This window comes from Rhynchophorus ferrugineus, unplaced genomic scaffold (assembly GCF_030347505.1).
Source record: "Rhynchophorus ferrugineus isolate W39M unplaced genomic scaffold, kcgeb_rfMv2 rfM8, whole genome shotgun sequence".
Taxonomy (NCBI): Eukaryota; Metazoa; Arthropoda; class Insecta; order Coleoptera; family Curculionidae; genus Rhynchophorus; species Rhynchophorus ferrugineus.
Genome location: NW_027472587.1, coordinates 24796656 through 24810740, shown reverse-complemented (window position 1 = coordinate 24810740; position 14085 = coordinate 24796656). Strand labels below are relative to the sequence as shown.

The 14085-nt window shown below is 29.0% G+C and overlaps 1 protein-coding gene across 1 annotated transcript in view; it reads right to left on the bottom strand.

Annotated features, from left to right (window-relative positions):
* Nucleotides 1–14085, bottom strand: part of LOC143200605 (orexin/Hypocretin receptor type 1) — a 1081956-nt gene that overhangs the window by 670596 nt on the left and 397275 nt on the right. Inside the window, exon 2 of the mRNA XM_076411106.1 lies at nt 9492–9537. The gene's annotated coding sequence lies outside the window, so the exon portion shown is untranslated. The remainder of the gene's footprint in view (nt 1–9491; nt 9538–14085) is intronic.

Genomic DNA, 14085 nt, shown 5'->3' with positions numbered 1-14085 from the left:
ATCACAAAGTTCGAAGACAATGAATTGCAAGATTTTGCAGACGAAAATCCGCGCAAAATCTCACATAATTTTCAATTTGCAGTTCAGCAGTTGATAAATTAACTATTTCCAGTTGTTTATATGCGTTGGCAGAGACCCAGAAAAAGAAAAAGTACTACTACAGGAGTTCACATTGAAAATAGCATTTCGAACTGTTCTAGTACTGTGGTTTCATTATTTGAATGGAAGAATAAATTACTGCCTTCTGTGACAAATATTAGTGTGAATGGCCGCAAAAAAACAGAACTACCGCAATATCAAATTAACTTTTAAAAAACCCAATCGCAAAGATATCTTAGTCAGCGAAATATTAATTACCATAAAATATTGCTGTACATTTGGAGGTAACAGCAAAATATAGTGTTCTATGAGTTACTAAAATATACTAGCGACTACTAAATGCTAAATGACGCGTTGTTACAATAAGACCATCAAAACCGAGTAACATATCCAAACTCTTGCAGTATAACACCCATTGCAAAACTTTGCAAACAGTTACAAATGGAACTTAGTTCCAGCGCACCTAGCATATTAACCAGGCATAGCACCTGCTGATTGCCACTTCTTTATATCGACAACAATACTAGAAATCATAATATTAATTATCAATTAATTATTATATCAATTAATTATGGTGAGAAAGAGTGATTTTGATAGCAGAAAAGATTTCTTCAATGATATTTTGCTTGTCGACTTCTTATTTTCCAGGTAACTATAACACATTTAATGAAACAACCTACACTTTGGGACTTATTGTAAAAAAACAATTTAACTTTCTTAATAAAAGGCCGATTTGGGACCAACTACATACTTTAGAAGCCGACTACGTATTTTTCTGATTAGAACAATAAAATTTTTCTAATAACGTTCTTTTTTACATATTTTACAGCCTCCTTTTACCAACCACAGGTTTATCTGGACTGGACCTACTATTTAACGTGGGTTCAGAACCACGGTCCTCAGCATTAAGCCTACCGATTGGCGAGTGATCAAATAGGACATAATAGGAAAATACATAGTTAATTAGAAGATACAATTTAATAAAGCATAACAAAATTCTATATATAAAGGGTTGTTACAATCAAAATATATATTCAATTAAATTGAGAAATCAATAGAAATAAATGAACGAACATAAGCTAATACAAATTTCCACTGAAACTCAGATAAATCATAAGAGGTCACTGATGACTAATTTTTGCGTAGTTCAAACAGTAATCTGGATATCCAGGATATGCAGTGTATACATTAATAGTGTCTTCTTTTTTTTCGTAATTAACAATTTTTACATTACTTTCTAATTACCCACCCACCTTTCCTGCTTTCTTCTCCTCTCGTATTTTCAAAACATACTTTCTGATAACCACTCTAGAAATAGGTTTCGATGGAGCCTTTAGAAACCTTTTTATAATGGATAAACGGAAGTCGTAAATTGGAATACGGTTGCCTGAATATTTATTGTAAAATTAGGGCATGTTTCATATCTATTTTTACATTTTTAGGACGACAGGACCCTGACATATCGATATTTTTCACGCCATATGCAATTTTGTAATACATATGAAGAAACTGAAACTACATTTGCGTACACTACATTTTCCGAATTAAATACAAGGCTTAGAAAAACCACCGCTCATATAACACGCTGGAGCGTAATTGGCACCCTATGAAAGCTTTATATTACTCGCTAGCGCGTTACTGGCAACTAACGTGTAAAACAACTCAACATTCATGGATGAAAACCCTACTTGAACCCTCTTTAGCTTTATACGTTAAACGGAAATATTGATATTGAGAGTGTCATTGCATTTTATTTAAATTCTATGGTGTCAAAATGAACCTGTAGAACTTTTTGAAATTTCTTTGAAATCATTTTATAAACAGCGAATAAAATAATTAATTAAGGTTTCTTGTACTATGTCTCTAAATATAGAAGTAAATGATCACTACATATATGAATTCAGTTTAAAACTTACCAAAATATTCCCCATAAAATATTCAATTCAATCAAAATAAAAGTTTTTAATGCACTAACCGTAAACCCACATCACAAAGAAAACTCTATAAATGAATAGATATGCATGAAAATAACTTAGGATTATTTCTTTTTGCATATCAACTTAAACTAGTTTCATTTTGTATATACATATACATTAAAACTATAAATAAAATAGATGCCGCAAAAAAGGGTAAAATAAATAATGGGTCGACGCATACGGATATTTCAAGTTGTAGAATAGTATCGACAATATTTTTGTTTAATGTATATTGTACCAGTATTTCGTAATAGATTCCTTTATAATGTCAAAAATATTAGAATTCATGTAAACACGTAATAACAATTTTACTAGTTTTTATACGATTATTTTTTATTCTTTATATACGCAACAGTATGTATAATAGGTTAATATTTTAAAATATAACTATGAATTAATACGCAAATTAAGATTAATTATAGTTTTGATTATTCTAATGGAGAAAATGAGACATATTTTAAAACAGTACATCCATTTTATGGGTCTGTCTATGCAAGTCTGGAAACTTTGAAAAATACAAGAATTATTTACATCAATCCTGTGATATTTTCTTATATTAACTTCCTTTATGATATATATCGAAATCAAACAAACAGTTTTATGAAAGTTTTTACTAGTTTGATATATGTTGTCCGTAACTTTTAATTTATTTAAATATATTTCATTTCACGGAAAGATGGTCCTTTAAACAGTCCAATAACGTTATATAATTGTCGCTGTTGATGGTCCATCCGTTTTCAAGGTAGTCAATGAAAATTATTCACTCGGAATCTTCAATGGACACTCGGATGACTGTCCATTGGACTTCGGAGTGAAATGATGGGGCCATGTTTCATCCGTTGTCTCATATAGATGGAAAATCTCAGGATTATTACGTTTGATCATCTTCAAGTGCTGCTCCGAATCATCAATTCGTCGTTGTTTTTGGCCAAAAATGAGTTCGCGCGGCACCCACTTTGCATAGAGCTTTCTCATACACAAATATTCGTGATTGATATGATGTACACGTTCAGTTGACATCTCTAGAGTATCTGATATTTCATTCAATTTCAATTTGCTGTCATTCAAAATCATTTTGTAGATTTTTTAAATATTTTCGTCGGTAACAACCTCTTTCGGGCGCCCACTGCGTTCACCGACTTTTAATTCTAGTAGCGCCATCTCTGGGTCAGACCGAGGACTTTTCAATTGACTTGTTATATGTGGTATTATCGTTATAAAGAACTGTTACATATGGCTTTTAATGTTCTATTGTTGCTACTATGTGGTTATGTTATTTTATTTGTTTCTGATATATATTATCGAAGTGTTATTTCACGGTATATGGTATTATAAACCATTATGTCTGTTAACTTTTATTAAACATAAAACAATTAATTTTACTAAAATTCTCTACCATGTTTTTTCTACAAGTGCCAGTATTTTTAAAAAGGTTTAAATTTCTGAAGCATTCTCCATATGTTCCATCATATGTTACGATTTAATTTGATTTTTTTGTATTTTATGGACAATCTGAAGGAGCTTTGATAGATCATATCTAAATAAATGATTTGTTTAATGCATAAAACTAGAAAACGCGTTGTTTTCCAGGATGGGAAGAAGATTCAAATAGAGTCAATGCTATTTGAAAAGATTCTGCTATCAACAACTGTTACATATGATTTTTTAATCTAATATTGTTATTGTTATGTTATTTTATATGTTCATGTTATATATTGTCTAAGTGATATTTAATGTTACAAGAATATATTTTAAATCATAATGTCTCTTAATTTTTATTATTCATAAAACAATTAATTTTACTAAAATTCTCTAGCATTCTTTTTCAGCAAGTGCCACAATTTTTAAATAGGTTTAATATTCTGGAATTTTCTCAACTTGTCATTGCTACTAAGAAAACTAACAATTAAGCACCGTTGGCTTTAATAGATGAGAAAATCTAATAGAATATCTAAGTGTAATTTTACATATATTTCCACATTAAATATATAAACAGATATTTTTTCAATAATGTTGAATGAATGAGCGTATCTATATATTATTTACATAAAACATTGGACATTGGAATTTTAAAGCGTTTTATTCAAGTCATAACTAGTATATAATTAAAATATTTTCTTAAAATCATTTTCTGTCATTTTCCACTCCAAATATTGGCGCTTACGCTGACTTTTTACACGGGCAAAATTTTTTGTATTTTTAAGTATCGCTTATATAAATATGTATAAATATGATTAAAAATTATAAAATTATAACAAAATTCACTATTTAGTTATTAGTTCTAAGTACTGTTATTCTATTAATTCCTTTCATTGCTATAACATTTACAGTAAAGTGCAGTAGTTATTCACCCTCCCAAAACTCTAATACAAACTTTCATGTCTGCTATATGGGATTAAATTAGAGTCCTTATTTCTTGCAAGTAACATGCGGATATTCTATCTTCTACTATATGGAAATTGATGTCATACATACTCAGTCATCACAACGATTTATGCTATGCGGCGCCATTTCAATTGCCCTATACCCTCAGCATCCATATTTTATATATATAGTACTATTGATGTCATAGACGGATAAAATGGATTCCGGTAATAGTTTATAGAAACATTAATAACATACTATTGATATTTCTAATGAATAAAGGAATTTTTTGACTACGACTTATTACTATTATCGTAAGTTAATATATATATATATATATATATATATATATATATATATATATATATATATATATATTTATATATATAATATATATATATATATATATATATATATATATATATATATTTATATATATAATATATATATATATATATATATATATATATATTTATATATATAATATATATATATATATATATATATATATATATATATATATTTATATATATAATATATATATATATATATATATATATATATTTATATATATAATATATATATATATATATATATATATATATATATATATATATATATATATATTATATGTATAATTTTATTGTATATATAACAATAATTTGATTTAAATTTTCTTTTTATTAATAAAAAGATTTAAGGGGAAAACTACTAATAAGCGTTGGCTGAATAAAATATTTGTGTTACTGTAATTATTTATTAACTTAATATTTTAACAACATTTATTCTATATATAATGTAGTAATTTCAAATTCATTTTCGTAATAGTTAACCTAAATAAGTTAATTTTGCAGTAGACTGCGCTTAATATTTTATTATTAATAATTTTATTATTGTTATTTTTAAAAATGGACAATATTTTTAGTTTCATAGGCGTACTTGTTTCTGTTATATAATTCTAAATGGTTACCACTGACATTTTTATAAACCTTTTTTAAAAAATTAAGGGGTATTACATTATATGTGTATAGCTCTAATTTCTGTTATAATTAAAAGCAAATTATTTAACATTTTAACTTCCACTACTTAGAAAAAAAGAGGGAAAAAACAGGACAAAAAACAATAACTATGCATTATAGGCACTTACTTTAAGTCTTAAGAATATGATTGATATGCGTTGAATGAATTAGTTGTTAAAAGGAATGTATCGACAAACTTATTTTGTGTAAACAAAAGCGATTTAACAGAATCCCGGCAGAATAAATTCTTAGAATTTATAATAACATTAATATATGACATAATATAAAATATCACATATCTAGTAATAAAATATTATTGTATAGGTGGTCGATAGTATAAATAATATATTTTGTGTATTACATATGCCTAATATATTATGGCAATAATGAATTTTAATTTGTGTGTAATTATGCAGGCTTAAGAACATTACACTCTATTAATTTGCAGTAATTAGTTGTAAATATATCTAGTAGAAAAAAACAAAGAATACTTATGGAATAAAATTTAAGTCACATATCTGACACAAATTTAGATACATATAGATAACTTAGAAATAAATAACAGCGAAAGGATAAGGGTTATAACAAATAATTATAATATAACAAATTATGAAATTATTTTAATGTATTTTAAACTATATATATCATAGTTCATTAATATATTATAACTATTACTAAATATTGTAAAAGAAATACCTTGACATATTCGGGTTAAAATATTTCAATCAGTTAAATAGTGAAGAATTAATACATTCTTAATCCTTATTTATGATAAAACTAAATCACAATAGCATATAAAGGTCTTTATTGACATTGTCAGATTCTGTCTGTCAGATTCCGAAACAAATATGCTCTAAAATTAATTTACTATTTGTATGTAACAGTTTTATACCTATTGGTTAACATACTGGATTATTCGTTTTCGTTTCTATTTTATTTTCAGTTTGTATTTACGATTGCCTAAAATATTTTATATTCAGAAATTCCAGTATGGAAATTACTATTATAAGCCAACAATCTGAATGCCAACTATGTTAATTAATTCTACCTTATATGCCACTTAAATTCAATGATCGCTATTAATGAGATATAATATTATATAATCACATTATAATTAAGATCAAAATAATATAAAATAAAATTCAACCTAATTGATTTTGTCAATATTCATTTCTGTACGGAATGATACAAATTAATAATACAAAACAATCGGCTCCTTATGTGACTTTCATATTATTTTATGGAACTAATGCGTAATTATAAGCTATAACTAATAACCGAGCGGAACTGCGATGTTGCCGCCTATATCAGAGCTCATCTTATATGACGTCTATATATTTTTGGTTGACCCTCTTACATCTCTCGAAACTAAATCTGTATATAAATGTTAAGCTCTTAACAAAGTAAGCTGTGACAAATTTTTTGCCATTACTTTATATATATATATATATATATATATATATATATATATATATTTGAATAATATTTACTATCCATGTATATATCTATCAAGGGTTACGGTCACATAAGGATAAGTGGACTTGACAGGTTCTCGTAAAATTTCTTGTAAAGTTGAAAAACGAAACGGATCGTTTTACTTTATTGAAATGGATATATGAAATATTTTGCCATGACTGGACAATTTGTTTTATGCGACATCTATCAAAGTGATTCCGAAGTCGGTCCGTATCTCATATATTGGGCATCGGCAGAGTTTAGTTCGATGTATATTTCTTGGAATTTGTTGTCAATCAAATAACTTTACGTTGTGTATTCGTATGTCTCTTGTAAGTTAGATATAAATAAATATTAGGTTTATAAATTAGTTTGATATTTTTTTTACTATGAAATTTTATTACAATACAATATACAATTTATTTTATTCAACTATTGTCCATCTATAGCCGCTACTTTTTCTCATGTTTCAAGAAATTTACGGATTATACATGGAAGGAATCATATAGCTCTTGGGGCTGTTCATGAATTAGTCGATTTTCGGTATCATCAGAAGAAATGAAGGGCGCGACTAATATGTCAGAAGAAGTAATAATCAGAGGGAGAAAGATTTGTAAAATATCAGCCGAATGGGGTAGCACTTTCCATTTTCATATTTTCACCAATATAGCAACCAACATATGGTCAAGCTTTTTTCAGCAGACGAATAACATTCTTGTGTCTTTGCTCGTATTTCAGCCATTTTTCGCGCAAGTCTCGGATCCAATACACAAATTCTAACCGATAATGATTCCATTGAGGATTTTCTGAGGTTTTAGTATCTTACAGCTGCACCAAGTTGATCCCACTAAATACAGATCATAAACCATCATCACTGTCTTCTGTAGTTCTTCTTCAATTCATAAGGCATACATTCAAGTTTTTGAATAACACCCATGCTCTTCACACGATTGTAGTCTCTTGTATTATATCTAAGAATTCTGAATATTCTTTTTGCATTTTGCATAGATTATTCTCGCGCAATGCCTGCAAATCCTCGTCTTCAACTTTTTTTTTGGCTATCCAAAACTCTGTTTATCATTAGTATCAAAATCGTTAATTTTAAAATGTCTAAACGAGTGTTCCAATGTTGAAATCTACGGAACATGATTACCATCGATGTATGAATAAGTACAAATTCTGGAATAAATATTAATTAAAAATAATTACAGTCTGAACTGCTATGTTTTCGGCAAAGCCGTAGCAAAATATGTTAAGAAATACCTTGATAACAGATCGTCAATGACGCACTAATTTTTTTTCTTTTTCTAGGTTGATTCCGGTTCACCGGATGAAATCTAAAACCTTTATACATTTTATAGTGACTAGCGGAACTTAAACTACTTTTCTACTTATATATTAATCGTTATTAATTAATACCCAAGTCTAATCATAAAGTCCCAAAACCAGTTTCGATTGGATTGGATTACCTTACTTTTTTTATCTAGCAAAAACATATTCAAATGACGCCAAAACATATTACACGGTAAATCAATTCACACGGATTATACTAACGAGATATATCCACTATAGATTTATACTTCCTGGCGATTTTTAGCAACATTTTTCTCATATTTTTCCTGCTACTATAGTTCGGAAACAATCAGTTTTCCATTTGTAAATTTTGAGCAGCAACGCTAATATGGCGTACCCTTTAATCGTTTTTACTAACCCGTTAACTTTTTATAGATCTACGTTTGGGATGGAGAAAAAAAGGGAAAATATGCCAGAACACATTATCGTCCTTGTTTGAATAATAATTTGTTTTAATAATTAGGTGTAATTTTGATTTCGTTCCATTTCTTTAGACTGTTTTACATTAACTTATAACACCAGATGGAAAAGAATCTCAAAATATATGTCGAGAAAGATAAAATTAAATATGCTTGTTACAATTCCTAAAATTTTATTAGTAAAGAAGTGAATACATTATAATTATAATGGATACAGAACGGAAATATTTTTTTAATGTTTTTCAAAACGACTTTATGAATATAAATTCCATGGGCGATATTTAATTATTCTGATAAAATTAGAATACTTGCAGACACTTACTACCAGAATAAACTATAGTCAAAATATATAAATAAACAAAAATTAAATTTTTGTTGACTCACTAAAAACACATTAAGATTTATCAATTCTAACTATTTTGTTTAATCACCCGCCATTCGCGGTTCACAATTCAGTTATAACTCAAGTTTTCTGTTATTAAATTATTCAGAAATGCTTTATGGACAATATTTAGGTCCATAACTATAAAGCCAGAAAAAATTGTTGAACTACATCAAAAGAATTTCATCGACTTTTTTAACGATTGACATCGAATTTTACATTGAAATTTTTGAAACAAAAACGAGATAATCAAATTCATTAATACTACACAGTTTTCGAACAGCTTAGGCAAACAATCGAAATATCGAAAGCCATGTTACCATAAATGTGTAATGCCAAGAAATGTTATTAATTAATAACAAAAAAATGTATTTCTATTTGGGCCTAGTTTAAGATAGTGTTTAGTGTTGGTGTACTATCTTACCTGCTTTAAAAATATTTTGTCTCTCAGTAGATGTCAGCAGCCAGTTCTGGAAAAAAAAACATTAATAAGAATACCTACAGTGAATATAACATAAGATAAATTAGAAAAAGGGAATAAAATAAATAAAAGTAAGAGAACGAATAAGGAATAAAATGGTTAAAAAAGAAAATCAAAGCAATTAGCGTCCAATTTAAAATTAGTGATAAGTAATTCAACAGAATAAAGTAGGACAGACAAAAAAACGCAATGTATAGTAAATAAATATTCATTGAATAGAAAAAATTGTTAAGAAACCTGACAGAAGAATTTCCTAAGTTGAGAAAACTACGTTGAATAAACAAACAGTGAATCATAATATATGGAACAAATTTAGATAGTATAGAGAGAGAAACCAGAACAATTCATTTGATAATATTTGGAGTATAGGGGATTAAAAGACTATAAACAGGGAACTATCAAGAACTTCAAGAACGAAATAAAAAACAATAAAACAATAACTAACAGGAACTAAATTAGTAATTCAGACACACTCTCTAGATAACTACCTAGTTATAGTTAATAGAGAGCTCAAAATACTACTAAGATTATATCTATATTATACCACCTCATATATTTTGATTGCTTAAAGTTATAGTACCAGCCTTAATAGGAATATGCGATGAATGTCAAGAACCACTAACTTTTTCCAGATTCCGAGGCATAAATGTGATAAACATGGAATAAATACTGAACTAATAGTGTCAAGTTTTTCAAGAAAATTAAAGAAAACAACACAGCTGATAACGAAATGGAACAAACAATTTAAACAGTATATATTTAATGACTATCTTTTACAAAAAATAAAGTTTCTCACTATCTATGAATGGAAATTGGCTCCGCTTTGCTTTACCTGGTTTATTTCTGTGTATTAGAGGAGAAAGTAGAAGTCTGTCGAGAATTTGGCAAACAACCAACTGCTGTTTGTGTGGGCGATTTAAGGAAACAATTGGATGTGCCATTAGAGTGAATAGTCGATTTATTTAGTTAACCTTGCGATTCCTTTTAAAGGAGTGGTATGATTCATGGAGGGTGACTTCTCCAATTCCATTTGGTTTAATTAGTTTATGTGAAGTAGGGGTGTCGATAGGCGAGAAAAATATCGGTATTTCTATATACCGATATTTTAAAAAGATTAAAATTAAGTACCAGTCTTATAATTTTTAGGAAGTATCTTTAATTTTGTTTTAAATAACGAAAAATATCGATTTATCGATATATCGGCCAAAATGATATCGGCAAAAATATCGATAATTTTTGAAAAAAATCATTATCCCTAATATGTAGCAGTATATAAAAAATCTTACTCATTTTTATTCAATTTGAATATTAAATTTTTAAATAAAATTGTTGACGTCATATCTTATATATTTGTATGTCATGAATTGTGAACGGTTTAAAGAAATAGAGTTTAATGTACTTTAAAAAACGATTTTATTTTATCGAACGTCCACGTTATAACTAGTAACTTAAAACTACAAATTATACCAGTAACCACAAGAGAACTAACCAATGAGATGACAATAAACCTAAACCCAAAATGTCAGTGGGATTCGATTCGAACAACTGCCTAGAAAAGTCAGACTAAAGCTTAGTTAAAAATATAACCCAGCTTTTATACTGAAATATGTGCCAGCATATTGGAAAGTCTCGAAAGTAATTAAGATGCCTGGTAAACAACTTAATGAGATCAAATTGTGTTGACCTATATCTCTACTAACAATTGCGTCGACACTTATCGAGGAAATATTACTCAAGAGAATAAGTCCAGCAATAAAACAAAGGTATCTAAATCCGGAGTATCAGTTAGGATTCCGACAAAAACATTTAACAATCGCCTAGATCCATAGCGGATTTCATTGAGCGGTTCTTTGGAAGAAAAACAAATATACCCTTTAGTTTTGCTAAATGTGGCACGAGCTTTTAATGAAATTTGGCACCAGGTCTTGAGATATAAATTAAAGAAAATGCTGCCGCAGCAATATGTGGAGATACTAACAACATACATCTCCAATAGTCTCTACGGAATTAAATAATAAGAAGAAGAATATTCTGAAATAACAAGAATCTAACCAGGGCAGCGTACTGGGATCTATGCCCTATCTGCTTTATACTAGTGACATATCAAAACAGGAAGGAATTACGATATAACGCTGATAGCAGTAGGCATTAACCAAGAATCATCCATAAAGAGACTACTAGCAGCTAGCGATAAACTAATAGACTGGGTCAAATAAAATATAATAATAATACATAAGGTCTATTTTTATTAATTTTAATAGCATAAACTAAACAATCCACCTATCTTGAAATTGAGTGGTGCTATAGTATCATATGTAAATAGTGCTAAATATTTAAACAGTTATATTGGCTCCTATATTGGAAGAAATTCCAAAATGTCAATTCACAATAAGATACTGATCTAAAATCAGGTGGCAGGAGCTGTGGAGCTGGATACCCGGGAAACGACTTTAAAGAAAATTCAAGTATTCGAGAACAAGATATCGCACAACTCAGTGGACACAATGAAGGTTTCGTTGGTGACACGAAAACGCCTACAATCAAGGAACGCAATAAAAGATTCAGTGAGAAATACGAAGCTAGGATACACTTCCATTAAAATCCAGAGGCGCTTGAGGTACTGCTTTGTTACCAGACTGAAGAGGACCAAACCCTGAAAACTTGTGTAAAAGTGCCTGAGTGAATGGATGTAAAGTATGAGAACGGAACTATAGATTGTCGCTAAATAGGCTATAGTGTGTCACTTGTAATGATAATTAAATATTAATTGTTGATCTAGGAAAACAATTTAAACAATAACAATTTAAACAATAAATAAATAACGTATGGAACATTGTGATTGAGCGATGAAATAAAACGGTTCCATGAGTTTAATCCTATATTAATATAAACGAAACCTCAATGTCTAGACGTGTCACATTCTTTAAATACACAGGACCATGTCGATGTAACGATTGTAAACAATCAGAGGTATTTAGGTAGTCGCGGTCTCTCCTGGAAAACGTGCAGTTGTTGCAAAATTATTTTTGGGTATCGCCTATACCTCAATTCCGCAGTTTGACTCTGATGATATTTTGAATAGCGCAGTTTTATCCACATTTCCATAGTATACCCTATGCGAAACGGCTTACCAAATTTTGGTGACTCAACATTCTAATAGTCTATAATTGGGAAACTCATCTATTATAGTCTTTCTTTGATGGCTGCTGTGTAAGCTTCTGACCAAATTACATTAGACAATGTTAATTCATAGGAATTTGGTTTTCACCTGATTTGGTGGCGTTACATCTTAAACTGTAACGCTTATAGCATGAACCCATGGAATAGGGATGTTTTTCAAAACTTAAAGGTTTTCTGATTGGAATATGTTAAGGCTAGGATGTTATAAGTCTATTTGTCCACCTTTTGTCACCTTTACTGCTTGAACTGAGATATTTTTTGCCTAAATTCCATTAAAGTATTTCGAGTAACTGTGGAATAAATGTCACCCTAACGGCATTGTCTTCTTTTTCTAATAAGTAGCTTCATTACTGTTAATTTAGTTTATTTTAATGAAGACATTTTGTATAGATCTTTGAGTAAATCCCGGAATGATTGATTTACGGTTTGACCCAATAGGTAACGCTGAAGTGATGTTCTAAGAATATTTTAATTTTTGATATTCCTTTTAATTTTCGGGTTTAAAAGAAGTAACAACATTCTATAACTCTCCCTCCCTCTCGTAACTTTTTGAGTCTGAAAACTCTTAAATACAAATTGTTCTTGAATTTAAAGGCACCCAAAAATTGTATTTTCTTTCCTGTGGTACTATGCATTTTGACGATAGAACGAATACCATAAGATTATCGCAATTACAAATTCACAGTTGTTACGAATTTCCAGTTATTTGTTGTTTGGATAAATTAATTATTCCAACGAAAAGCCAATATTTGGACAGGACACCATCTGTCCGGTCCGCTAATATAGTTACGAATTGTTGCATTGTTGTTATACAGTTTTATTCTTAAATACCGCCCGATATATTAGGTAGGTCATAAAATTATCAGGGATTGAAACAAATACTTCTAAGTTACTTTGAATTATTTTTTTAATAAAAATAGATAGAAAGTTGCTTAATAGACGACACGAAAGATAATGCCGACCTACTCGTCCAACACCCCAATCATCGTGTTTTAAACCAGACAACACTACACTGACTTCTCTTCCGATTTTAATACAATTATTTGTAATTATCGATTATATATCCTTTCTTCAGTTTGCTTTTGATGATCTACTGAACTTAACTATCCGTACCCAAATTTATTATTTTTTATGATTTCTATGATATGCTCTAGTGAGAATCTCGATGTTTTTAAATTTCTGTAATTCAGAGTAACTTCAGATCACCTTTGGTAGCACTAAATTACAATGTTTCTGTTAAAAATCCATAGACTAGGACATGTACCAGTTTTGGTACATGTTCAATCTGTACCGCCATGCTTTCGATCAAAATCCAGTAAACTATGTTAAATTTAAAGGAGCCAGTCGTAAAGCGTAA